Below are 8,164 nucleotides of genomic sequence, written 5' to 3' on the forward strand. Positions count from 1 at the left end.
ATCTCTCCCCAATCCCCTCCCCTCCTCCTTCTCTGCTCACCATCCCCCTTCCCTCATCTCTCCCCAATCCCCTCCCCTCCTCCTTCTCCTCTCACCATCCCCCTTCCCTCATCTCTCCCCAATCCCCTCCCCTCCTCCTTCTCCACTCACCATCCCCCTTCCCTCATCTCCCCCCAATCCCCTCCCCTCCTCCTCCACTCACCATCCCCCTTCCCTCATCTCTCCCCAATCCCCTCCCCTCCTCCTCCACTCACCATCCCCCTTCCCTCATCTCCTCCCAATCCCCTCCCCTCCTCCTTCTCCACTCACCATCCCCCTTCCCTCATCTCTTCCCAATCGCCTCCCCTCCTCCTTCTCCACTCACCATCCCCCTTCCCTCATCTCTCCCCAATCCCCTCCCCTCCTCCTCCACTCACCATCCCCCTTCCCTCATCTCTTCCCAATCCCCTCCCCTCCTCCTTCTCCACTCACCATCCCCCTTCCCTCATCTCTCCCCAATCCCCTCCCCTCCTCCTTCTCCACTCGCCATCACCCTTTCCTCATCTCTCCCCAATCCCCTCCCCTCCTCCTTCTCCACTCACCATCCCCCTTCCCTCATCTCTCCCCAATACCCTCCCCTCCTCCTCCACTCACCATCCCCCTTCCCTCATCTCTCCCCAATCCCCTCCCCTCCTCCTCCACTCACCATCCCCCTTCCCTCATCTCTTCCCAATCCCCTCCCCTCCTCCTTCTCCACTCACCATCCCCCTTCCCTCATCTCTCCCCAATCCCCTCCCCTCCTCCTTCTTCTCTCACCATCCCCCTTCCCTCATCTCTCCCCAATCCCCTCCCCTCCTCCTCCACTCACCATCCCCCTTCCCTCATCTCTCCCCAATCCCCTCCCCTCCTCCTTCTCCACTCACCATCCCCCTTCCCTCATCTCTCCCCAATCCCCTCCCCTCCTCCTCCACTCACCATCCCCCTTCCCTCATCTCTCCCCAATCCCCTCCCCTCCTCCTTCTCCTCTCACCATCCCCCTTCCCTCATCTCTCCCCAATCCCCTCCCCTCCTCCTTCTCCACTCACCATCCCCCTTCCCTCATCTCTCCCCAATCCCCTCCCCTCCTCCTTCTCCTCTCACCATCCCCCTTCCCTCATCTCTCCCCAATCCCCTCCCCTTCTCCTTCTCCACTCACCATCCCCCTTCCCTCATCTCTCCCCAATCCCCTCCCCTCCTCCTTCTCTGCTCACCATCCCCCTTCCCTCATCTCTCCCCAATCCCCTCCCCTCCTCCTTCTCCACTCACCATCCCCCTTCCCTCATCTCTCCCCAATCCCCTCCCCTCCTCCTCCACTCACCATCCCCCTTCCCTCATCTCTCCCCAATCCCCTCCACACCTCCTCCACTCACCATCCCTCTTCCCTCATCTCTTCCCAATCCCCTCCCCTCCTTCTCCACTCACCATCCCCCTTCCCTCATCTCTTCCCAATCACTTCCCCTCCTCCTTCTCCACTCACCATCCCCATTCCCTCATCTCTCCCCAATCCCCTCCCCTCCTCCTTCTCCTCTCACCATCCCCCTTCCCTCATCTCTCCCCAATCCCCTCCCCTCCTCCTTCTCTGCTCACCATCCCCCTTCCCTCATCTCTTCCCAATCCCCTCCCCTCCTCCTTCTCCACCACTCACCATCCCCCCTTCCCTCATCTCTCCCCAATCCCCTCCCCTCCTTCACTCACCATCCCCCTTCCCTCATCTCTTCCCAATCCCCTCCCCTCCTCCTTCTCCACTCACCATCCCCCTTCCCTCATCTCTCCCCAATCCCCTCCCCTCCTTCACTCACCATCCCCTTCCCTCATCTCTTCCCAATCCCCTCCCCTCCTCCTTCTCCACTCACCATCCCCCTTCCCTCATCTCTCCCCAATCCCCTCCCCTCCTTCACTCACCATCCCCCTTCCCTCATCTCTTCCCAATGCCCTCCCCTCCTCCTTCTCCACTCACCATCCCCCTTTCCTCATCTCTCCCGAATCCACTCCCCTCCTTCACTCACCATCCCCCTTCCCTCATCTCTCCGCAATCCCTTCCCCTCCTCCTTCTCTGCTCACCATCCCCCTTCCCTCATCTCTCCCCAATCCCCTCCCCTCCTCCTTCTCCACTCACCATCCCCCTTCCCTCATCTCTCCCCAATCCCCTCCCCTCCTCCTTCTCCACTCACCATCCCCCTTCCCTCATCTCTCCCCAATCCCCTCCCCTCCTCCTTCTCCACTCACCATCCCCCTTCCCTCATCTCTCCCCAATCCGGTCCCCTCCTCCTTCTCCACTCACCATCCCCCTTCCCTCATCTCTCCCCAATCCCCTCCCCTCCTCCTTCTCCACTCACCATCCCCCTTCCCTCATCTCTCCCCAATCCCCTCCCCTCGTCCTCCACTCACCATCCCCCTTCCCTCATCTCTCCCCAATCCCCTCCCCTCCTCCTTCTCCTCTCACCATCCCCCTTCCCTCATCTCTCCCGAATCCCCTCCCCTCCTCCTTCTCCACTCACCATCCCCCTTCCCTCATCTCTCCCCAATCCCCTCCCCTCCTCCTTCTACACTCATCATCCCCCTTCCCTCATCTCTCCCCAATCCCCTCCCCTCCTCCTTCTCCACTCACCATCCCCCTTCCCTCATCTCTTCCCAATCCCCTGCCCTCCTCCTTCTCCACTCACCATCCCCCTTCCCTCATCGCTCCCAAATCCCCTCCCCTCCTCCTTCTCTGCTCACCATCCCCCTTCCCTCATCTCTCCCCAATCCCCTCCCCTCCTTCACTCACCATCCCCCTTCCCTCATCTCTCCCCAATCCCCTCCCCTCCTCCTTCTCTGCTCACCATCCCCCTTCCCTCATCTCTCCCCAATCCCCTCCCCTCCTCCTTCTCCACTCACCATCCCCCTTCCCTCATCTCTCCCCAATCCCCTCCCCTCCTCCTTCTCCACTCACCATCCCCCTTCCCTCATCTCTCCCCAATCCCCTCCCCTCCTCCTTCTCTGCTCACCATCCCCCTTCACTCATCTCTCCCCAATCCCCTCCCCTCCTCCTTCTCCACTCACCATCCCCCTTCCCTCATCTCTCCCCAATCCCCTCCCCTCCTCCTTCTCCTCTCACCATCCCCCTTCCATCATCTCTCCCCAATCCCCTCCCCTCCTCCTTCTCCACTCACCATCCCCCTTCCCTCATCTCTCCCCAATCCCCTCCCCTCCTCCTCCACTCACCATCCCCCTTCCCTCATCTCTCCCCAATCCCCTCCCCGCCTCCTCCACTCACCATCCCCCTTCCCTCATCTCTTCCCAATCCCCTCCCCTCCTCCTCCTCCACTCACCATCCCCCTTCCCTCATCTCTCCCCAATCCCCTCCCCTCCTCCTCCACTCACCATCCCCCTTCCCTCATCTCTCCCCAATCCCCTCCACTCCTCCTCCACTCACCATCCCCCTTCCCTCATCTCTCCCCAATCCCCTCCCCTCCTCCTTCTCTGCTCACCATCCCCCTTCCCTCATCTCTTCCCAATCCCCTCCCCTCCTCCTTCTCTGCTCACCATCCCCCTTCCCTCATCTCTTCCCAATCCCCTCCCCTCCTCCTTCTCTGCTCACCATCCCCCTTCCCTCATCTCTCCCCAATCCCCTCCCCTCCTCCTTCTCCTATCACCATCCCCCTTCCCTCATCTCTCCCCAATCCCCTCCCCTCCTCCTTCTCTGCTCACCATCCCCCTTCCCTCATCTCTCCCCAATCCCCTCCCCTCCTCCTTCTCCGCTCACCATCCCCCTTCCCTCATCTCTCCCCAATCCCCTCCCCTCCTCCTTCTCCACTCACCATCCCCCTTCCCTCATCTCTCCCCAATCCCCTCCCCTCCTCCTTCTCCACTCACCATCCCCCTTCCCTCATCTCTCCCCAATCGCCTCCCCTCCTCCTTCTCCACTCACCATCCCCCTTCCCTCATCTCTCCCAAATCCCCTCCCCTCCTCCTCCACTCACCATCCCCCTTCCCTCATCTCTCCCCAATCCCCTCCCCTTCTCCTTCTCCACTCACCATCCCCCTTCCCTCATCTCTCCCCAATCCCCTCCCCCCCTCCTTCTCCTCTCACCATCCCCCTTCCCTCATCTCTGCCCAATCCCCTCCCCCCTCCTTCTCCACTCACCATCCCCCTTCCCTCATCTCTCCCCAATCCCCTCCCCTCCTCCTTCTCCACTCACCATCCCCCTTCCCTCATCTCTCCCCAATCCCCTCCCCCTCCTCCTTCTCCACTCACCATCCCCCTTCCCTCATCTCTTCCCAATCCCCTCCCCTCCTCCTTCTCCACTCACCATCCCCCTTCACTCATCTCTCCCCAATCCCCTCCCCTCCTCCTTCTCCACTCACCATCCCCCTTCCCTCATCTCTCCCCAATCCCCTCCCCTCCTCCTTCTCCACTGACCATCCCCCTTCCCTCATCTCTCCCCAATCCCCTCCCCTCCTCCTTCTCCTCTCACCATCCCCCTTCCCTCATCTCTTCCCAATCCCCTCCCCTCCTCCTTCTCCACTCACCATCCCCCTTCCCTCATCTCTCCCCAATCCCCTCCCCCTCCCTTCTCCACTCACCATCCCCCTTCCCTCTCTTCCCAATCCCCTCCCCTCCTCCTTCTCTACTCACCATCCCACTTCCCTCATCTCTCCCCAATCCACTCCCCTCCTCCTTCTCCACTCACCATCCCCCTTCCCTCATCTCTCCCCAATCCCCTCCCCTCCACCTTCTCCACTCACCATCCCCCTTCCCTCATCTCTCCCCAATCCCCCTCCCCTCCTCCTTCTCCACTCACCATCCCCCTTCCCTCATCTCTCCCCAATCCCCTCCCCTCCTCCTTCTCCTCTCACCATCCCCCTTCCCTCATCTCTCCCCAATCCCCTCCCCTTCTCCTTCTCCACTCACCATCCCCCTTCCCTCATCTCTTCCCAATCCCTTCCCCTCCTCCTTCTCCACTCACCATCCCCCTTCCCTCATCTCTCCCCAATCCCCTCCCCTCCTCCTTCTCCTCTCACCATCCCCCTTCCCTCATCTCTCCCCAATCCCCTCCCCTCCTCCTTCTCTGCTCACCATCCCCCTTCCCTCATCTCTTCCCAATCCCCTCCCCTCCTCCTTCTCCACCACTCACCATCCCCCTTCCCTCATCTCTCCCCAATCCCCTCCCCTCCTTCACTCACCATCCCCCTTCCCTCATATCTTCCCAATCCCCTCCCCTCCTCCTTCTCCACTCACCATCCCCCTTCCCTCATCTCTCCCCAATCCCCTCCCCTCCTTCACTCACCATCCCCTTCCCTCATCTCTTCCCAATCCCCTCCCCTCCTCCTCCCACTGACCATCCCCCTTCCCTCATCTCTCCCCAATCCCCTCCCCTCCTTCACTCACCATCCCCCTTCCCTCATCTCTCCCCAATCCGGTCACCTCCTCCTTCTCCACTCACCATCCCCCTTCCCTCATCTCTCCCCAATCCCCTCCCCTCCTCCTTCTCCACTCACCATCCCCCTTCCCTCATCTCTCCCCAATCCCCTCCCCTCGTCCTCCACTCACCATCCCCCTTCCCTCATCTCTCCCCAATCCCCTCCCCTCCTCCTTCTCCTCTCACCATCCCCCTTCCCTCATCTCTCCCGAATCCCCTCCCCTCCTCCTTCTCCACTCACCATCCCCCTTCCCTCATCTCTCCCCAATCCCCTCCCCTCCTCCTTCTCCACTCACCATCCCCCTTCCCTCATCTCTCCCCAATCCCCTCCCCTCCTCCTTCTCTGCTCACAATCCCCCTTCCCTCATCTCTCCCCAATCCCCTCCCCTCCTCCTTCTCCACTCACCATCACCCTTCCCTCATCTCTCCCAATCCCCTCCCCTCCTCCTTCTCCACTCACCATCCCCCTTCCCTCATCTCTCCCCAATCCCCTCCCCTCCTCCTTCTCCACTCACCATCCCCCTTCCCTCATCTCTCCCCAATCCCCTCCCCTCCTCTTTCTCCACTCACCATCCCCCTTCCCTCATCTCTCCCCAATCCCCTCCCCTCCTCCTTCTCCACTCACCATCCCCCTTCCCTCATCTCTCCCCAATCCCCTCCCTCCTCCTTCTCCACTCAACATCCCCCTTCCCGCATCTCTCCCCAATCCCCTCCCCTCCTCCTTCTCCTCTCACCATCCACCTTCCCTCATCTCTTCCCAATCCCCTCCCCTCCTCCTTCTCTGCTCACCATCCCCCTTCCCTCATCTCTTCCCAATCCCCTCCCCTCCTCCTTCTCCACTCACCATCCCCTTCCCTCATCTCTCCCCAATCCCATCCCCTCCTCCTTCTCCACTCACCATCCCCCTTCCCTCATCTCTCCCCAATCCCCTCCCCTCCTCCTCCACTCACCATCCCCCTTCCCTCATCTCTCCCCAATCCCCTCCCCTTCTCCTTCTCCACTCACCATCCCCCTTCCCTCATCTCTCGCCAATCCCCTCCCCTCCTCCTTCTCCACTCACCATCCCCCTTCCCTCATCTCTCCCCAATCCCCTCCCCTCCTCCTCCACTCACCATCCCCCTTCCCTCATCTCTCCCCAATCCCCTCCCCTCCTCCTTCTCCACTCACCATCCCCCATCCCTCATCTCTCCCCAATCCCCTCCCCTCCTCCTTCTCCACTCCCATCCCCCTTCCCTCATCTCTCCCCAATCCCCTCCCCTCCTCCTTCTCCACTCACCATCCCCCTTCCCTCATCTCTTCCCAATCCCCTCCCCTCCTCCTTCTCCACTCACCATCCCCCTTCCCTCATCTCTTCCCAATCTCCTCCCCTGCTCCTTCTCCACTCACCATCCCCCTTCCCTCATCTCTTCCCAATCCCCTCCCCTCCTCCTTCTCCACTCACCATCCCCCTTCCCTCATCTCTCCCCAATCCCCTCCCCTCCTCCTTCTCCTCTCACCATCCCCCTTCCCTCATCTCTCCCCAATCTCCTCCCCTCCTCCTCCACTCACCATCCCCCTTCCCTCATCTCTTCCCAATCCCCTCCCCTCCTCCTTCTCCTCTCACCATCCCCCTTCCCTCATCTCTCCCCAATCCCCTCCCCTTCTCCTTCTCCACTCACCATCCCCCTTCCCTCATCTCTCCCCAATCCCCTCCCCTCCTCCTTCTCCACTCACCATCCCCTTCCCTCATCTCTCCCCAATCCCCTCCCCTCCTCCTCCACTCACCATCCCCCTTCCCTCATCTCTCCCCAATCCCCTCCCCTCCTCCTTCTCCTCTCACCATCCCCCTTCCCTCATCTCTTCCCAATCCCCTCCCCTCCTCCTTCTCTGCTCACCATCCCCCTTCCCTCATCTCTCCCCAATCCCCTCCCCTCCTCCTTCTCCACTCACCATCCCCCTTCCCTCATCTCTCCCCAATCCCCTCCCCTCCTTCACTCACCATCCCCTTCCCTCATCTCTCCCCAATCCCCTCCCCTCCTCCTTCTCCACTCACCATCCCCTTCCCTCATCTCTCCCCAATCCCCTCCCCTCCTCCTCCACTCACCATCCCCCTTCCCTCATCTCTCCCCAATCCCCTCCCCTCCTCCTTCTCCTCTCACCGTCCCCCTTCCCTCATCTGTTCCCAATCCCCCTCCCCTCCTCCTTCTCTGCTCACCATCCCCCTTCCCTCATCTCTCCCCAATCCCCTCCCCTCCTCCTTCTCCACTCACCATCCCCCTTCCCTCATCTCTCCCCAATCCCCTCCCCTCCTCCTTCTCCACTCACCATCCCCCTTCCCTCATCTCTCCCCAATCCCCTCCCCCCTCCTTCTCCTCTCACCATCCCCCTTCCCTCATCTCTGCCCAATCCCCTCCCCTCCTCCTTCTCCACTCACCATCCCCCTTCCCTCATCTCTCCCCAATCCCCTCCCCTCCTTCACTCACTATCCCCATTCCCTCATCTGTTCCCAATCCCCTCCCCTCCTCCTTCTCCACTCACCATCCCCCTTCCCTCATCTCTCCCCAATCCCCTCCCCTCCTCCTTCTCCACTCACCATCCCCCTTCCCTCATCTCTCCCCATTCCCCTCCCCTCCTCCTTCTCCACTCACCATCCCCCTTCCCTCATCTCTCCCCAATCCCCTCCCCTCCTCCTTCTCTGCTCACCATCCCCCTTCCCTCATCTCTCCCCAATCCCCTCCCCTCCTCCTTCTCCAGTCACCATCCCC

This window comes from Hypanus sabinus, chromosome 2, assembly GCF_030144855.1.
Source record: "Hypanus sabinus isolate sHypSab1 chromosome 2, sHypSab1.hap1, whole genome shotgun sequence".
Classification (NCBI taxonomy): Eukaryota; Metazoa; Chordata; class Chondrichthyes; order Myliobatiformes; family Dasyatidae; genus Hypanus; species Hypanus sabinus.